Source organism: Alosa alosa, chromosome 1 (assembly GCF_017589495.1).
Source record: "Alosa alosa isolate M-15738 ecotype Scorff River chromosome 1, AALO_Geno_1.1, whole genome shotgun sequence".
NCBI classification, from domain to species: domain Eukaryota; kingdom Metazoa; phylum Chordata; class Actinopteri; order Clupeiformes; family Clupeidae; genus Alosa; species Alosa alosa.
The window spans coordinates 35,897,288-35,902,287 of NC_063189.1; the positions used below are offsets into that span (position 1 = coordinate 35,897,288).

Consider the following 5,000-nt stretch of genomic DNA (forward strand, 5'->3'; position numbering starts at 1 on the left):
CTCAGTATTGATTGGCTCAGGTCACCCCGCAGCAGTGGCCACAGCATGCTAGGCTGGCAGTCAACAAAACACACCCACTAGTCTCTCTCAAACACACACACATGTGCGCACGCATGCGCGCACGCACACACACACACACACACACACACACACACAATCACATGCACTTGGTACACAAAGGGATTCATAACTTGAGGATGACAGAGCAAACATCCGAGGTAATAACATCCTTGGTAAAGCGCACATAAGCCCAACAAACATGAGCCCACACTCCATAGTGTACTGCCATATGAAAGGATCAGAAGGCTGGCTAAATGAGTTTGTCATCTTGTTACTCCACAGAACAGATATCTATGTATCTATCTATCTATCTATCTATCTATCTATCTGTCTGTCTGTCTGTCTGTCTGTCTGTCTGTCTGTCTGTCTGCAGGTCTGTCTGTCTCTGTCTGGAGCTCTTAGCTATCACTCAGGTAGACTACTCTCTCAGTTAAACTGAATGAGATCAGGAATGGATTTTCTGGAACATTCTGTCCTCTCTCTCTCTGTTTGTAGGTTCATGTTCCTCATCTCCTGTTCTGTTAATATCCCGGCGTGTGGCAGTGTGATAGCCATCTATAGCCTCCTCTCTGAGTTGAGCCTGCGTGGGGGGAGCCTTACATTCAGCATTCTTCATGGAGACTGGTATGGCCATTAAGAGTGTAAAGCACTTCAGTGGTATGGGTGTACAGTATGGAGCTGAGGAGACTGTGACTATCACAGCCAGCCACCCGTGCACTGAGAGCTGATTTGGACACACCTTCAGTTACAGGCTACAGACACGCTCTCTCTTTCACACACACACACACACACACTCACACACACACACACACACACACACACACTCTTATATACAAACATGCACACATAGATCTGTGGATACACATACGCACACAGACACAGCCACACACTCACCCACATTCTGATTCCTTCAAACACAGCCACACACACACACACAGCCACACACACACATACAGCCACACACACACACACACACACACACACTCTCACAGATGCACACATTCTGTGCAGCCCCTCTCCTTGCGGAGCCCATAATTGCTCCTTCCTGTTTACATGCTGCTGCATTGTGAGGGAGCAAACTAGGAGCAGAGGGGGGCACGGAGACGGCAGAGAGAGAAAGAGAGAGAAAAGAAGGGAATGAATTGCTTTTAATTAATGCAGTCCTTATTTATATATCTAGACGAGCGCGCGCGCGAGGCAGGCTGCCGAGGCAGGAGAGGAACACAATTAGGGGAATCTACTGGGAGCAGTGCTGCAGCGCCGCTGCCCCACACAACCAGCAAATTAGGCTTCTATTAACCTTCCACAGGGCCTCTGGGACATGCCGTGTGTGTGTGTGTGTGTGGGTGTAGGGTGTGTGTGTGTGTGTGTGTGGGGTGCGTGTGTGGGGTCTGTGTGCGTGTTTGTGAGTCAGAGAGTGTCGATGTTTCTGGGTGTGTGTGTGTGTGTGGGTGAGCTGTGTGTGTGTGTGTGTGTGTGTGTGTGTGTGGGGGGGTGTGTGTGTGGGTGAGCTGTGTGTGTGTGTGTGTGTGTGTGTGTGTGTGTGTGTGTGTGTGGGGTGAGCTGTGTGTGTGTGTGTGTGTGTGTGTGTGTGTGTGTGTGTGTGTGTTTGTGTGTGTACGTGTGTGTGTGTGTGTGTGTGTGTGTGTGTGTGTGTGTGTGTGTGTGTGTGTGTAAGCTCATTTTACCCTGTAAGCTATGGAGTGGTCATGCGGCCTGAGGTAGAAGAGAAAGTGACTATGAGAAATGAAATGAACGAGAGCCTGAGAGCCAGCCGCCCGTGCGTCGTGTAGTCCTGAGCCGTCCAGCCACACCAGGGACCGGGCGCTAACCGCTCCCAGCGTTCTCAGTGTGTGGAGGAAGTTCATCCATCCTTCGCTCCCTCCCTCCATCATTCACTCCCTCTATCACTCCGCTTCACAGACTTATGACTTTATGAATGTGGTGCGTCGCCTGTGGTCATAGTCTCTGGACGCTATCTAGCAAATGCTACTCTCTTAATTAAGCCAGAGAGACAGACATAGCCCACACCCCTGCAGACACATCTGTGTGTGTGTGTGTGTGTGTGTGTGTCTTTTCCCCTGAAAACCCAGACATGCCCACACATATACCCTTAATAGATATACTAGCACAAAAATAAGCATATCAAGCGCACTTTGCACAGTAATACCTATGAGTACTGGTTCATTTCAGGCAGCCAACCTGCGTTCAGACAGAATTACTCTGATGTTACACAGATGCATTGTGGGTAAGTCTTCTCTCCCGTGGATGTGTCAGAGCCAATCTCCGGGCACAGGACCACCAGAGAGCAGCAATAGGAGTCAGATGTATTTAATGAACAGGTGTGTGTGTGTGTGTGTGTGTGTGTGTGTGTGTGTGTGTGTGTGTGTGTGTGTGTGTGTGAGAGAGAGACAGTGTGTGTGTGAGAGAGAAAAAGAATGGGAAGTAGAGAGAATAATAATCCTGCAGCTCAGCAAGGTTGATCTGAGTGCATTCACCATCAGTGCTTTGACAACCTTTAAAAAAACACCAATTTCCCTCTCTCCCTTTCTCCCTCTCTCTCTCTCTCCTCCTCTCTCCATTTCTCCCTCTCTCTCTCCTCCTCTCTCCCTGTCTCCCTCTCTTCTCTTCAATCTCTGCTCCTTTTTGTCTCGCTATGCTGCTGTATTTTTAGGTTGTTCTGCCTGCAGTGTGTGCTGTCCCTGCTCAATCAGCTCTACCTCTCTGTCTCCCGCTCCATACCTCTCTCTCCATCCCTCTCTCTCACCCTCTCTCTCTCTCTCCGTCTCTCACTCCATACCTCCTGCTCTATCCCTCTCTCTCACCCTCTCTCTGTCTCCCGCTCCATCGCTCTCTCTCACCCTCTCTCTCTCTCCGTCTCCCACTCCATACCTCTCTCGCCATCCCTCTCTCTCTCCATCTCCCGCTCCATCCCTCTCTCTCTCCATCTCCCGCTCCATACCTCTCTCTCCATCCCTCTCTCTCACCCTCTCTCTCTCCGTCTCCTGCTCCATCCCTCTCTCTCTATCCCTTTCTCTCTCCATCTCCTGCTCCATCCCTCTCTCTCCATCCCTCTCTCTCTCTCTCCGTCTCCCGCTCCATACCTCTCTCTGTCCATCCCTGCCCCCTGGCCAGCCGGTGCTCTCCTGCACATCAGGTTTGGTGAGGAGGAAAAGAACAGATAAATCATGGCCGTGAGCAGGCCAGCATGACCTTTGTCCTGGGACTGCCAATTAGGCTCTCCCAACAACATTTACAGCTCTCTAAGGCAGCGTCTCTCTAATGACATGGGCGCTGCTGAAATGTCACATGGGAAATGGAGTTTTTTCTTTTGCCCAAAGCCAGGCACTGAGGAGGAATGAGAAGGAAGGAGGGGTCTGAGACGAGGGAGATGAAGGAGAGGAGTGCAGAGGAGAGGGAGCAGTGGAACACACACACACACACACACACATCTCTATACATACCCACACACACGATCCCAGATACCAAAAGGTAATCATCATCATTATCACCTTCATAGATAATCTATGTTAACCGATGTTAATGATTGTGGTTTCCCACCCACATACAGTATGTCAAGGCACCACACGTCTGTTGGATTGTGTTCCTTTGTTTCCCTCCAACTGGAATAGACTAGCTGGTGTTATTCCTGAGCTATATGTGAAAATAGATATTTAGACCATCTAGAACATTTTACTGCTTCTACCTCCCTGCAGACTAACAACCCCCCACCCCACCCACACACACACACTCTTCTCTGCAGGAGTTAATAGTGGGAGACGTCTTTGGTGCTCGTGGCCTGTTTCCACCGGTAGATGGCTCGGTGTTTATCAGCCATTGATTTTCCTTTTGTCCGACTCCTCACACTACCCCTACCCAACCCCCACCCCAGCTTTCGGACTGCTTACCGAGCTCACTGATCACTGGACTGCTTCAGAAAGCAAGCGCAGAGATTCAGCTGCTTTCAGGATAAAAAAAAAAACCACATGGTGGGGTATTTTTGATTATTACAGGCGTTCTGGTGAATGAGCGCTTTGAGTTTGTCTTTAAATATTTTATGGCGTAAGAGGGTGTGAGCTCTAACAAAAGCGCTTATGAACAGCACACACTTCAATTTACCATCATTCCATATTCCTGCTCTACCGCTCTTTTACTCCTTTATCTTTTTTTTCCATCTCCCTCTCTCTCTCGAATCACTTCCCTCCAACAATTCTCTCTCTCTTTTTCTCCCTCTGGCAGCATCTCTCTCTCTCTCTCTCTCTCTCTCTCTCACACACTTGTTATTTCCCTTTCTCCAGTTCTTCAATCCTCAGTGGACCGCGGGCATAAATAAGCCTGAAGGACACGCTCCATATCTTCCCTCAAACGAGAACAACGTGCAAATAAATCAAAGCTACTCTCTCTCTCTCTCCCCACAGATCATCAGGCCTTCACAGAACACAAGGCACATTTACACACGTTTGAGTTTGACACTTGGGCGAAAGGCAGACACACAGAGAGAGAGAGAGAAAGAAAGAGAGAGAGAGAGAGCAAAAAGGATGTGTATGAGAATGAGATAGAGAGAAAAGAGAAAGAGAGAGGAGAGCCAGGGAGAGAAAGAGAGAGAGCAAAAAGAGTCTGTATGTGAGAAAAAGATAGAGCGAAAGAAAAAATAAAGAGAGAGAGAGAGAGAAGAGAGAGAGAGAGAGAGAGAGAGAGAGAGAGAGAGAGAGGAGAAGCGCGATAAGGGACTAATGATAATGTCGGCGTGTGGTCTTTGCCGGGCCGAGCTGAGTGGGCCTGCGGGAGATAAGGCCGAGAGGCAGGCGTTGGCGGGTGTGCGGAGGCCATCTCCCGTCCACAGCCGCGGCGCAGCCACTCTCCGGCGGATCAGACGCCTCGCGCCCCAGACCCTTTCATCAGCCGCCTTCAGAGGAGACAGATGGAGAGGGACAGAACAC

The 5,000-nt window shown here is 49.7% G+C and overlaps 1 protein-coding gene across 1 annotated transcript in view; it reads right to left on the reverse strand.

The window, feature by feature from the left end:
• The window catches only part of tenm3 (teneurin transmembrane protein 3), a 212,130-nt gene that overhangs the window by 129,477 nt on the left and 77,653 nt on the right, over positions 1-5,000 (reverse strand).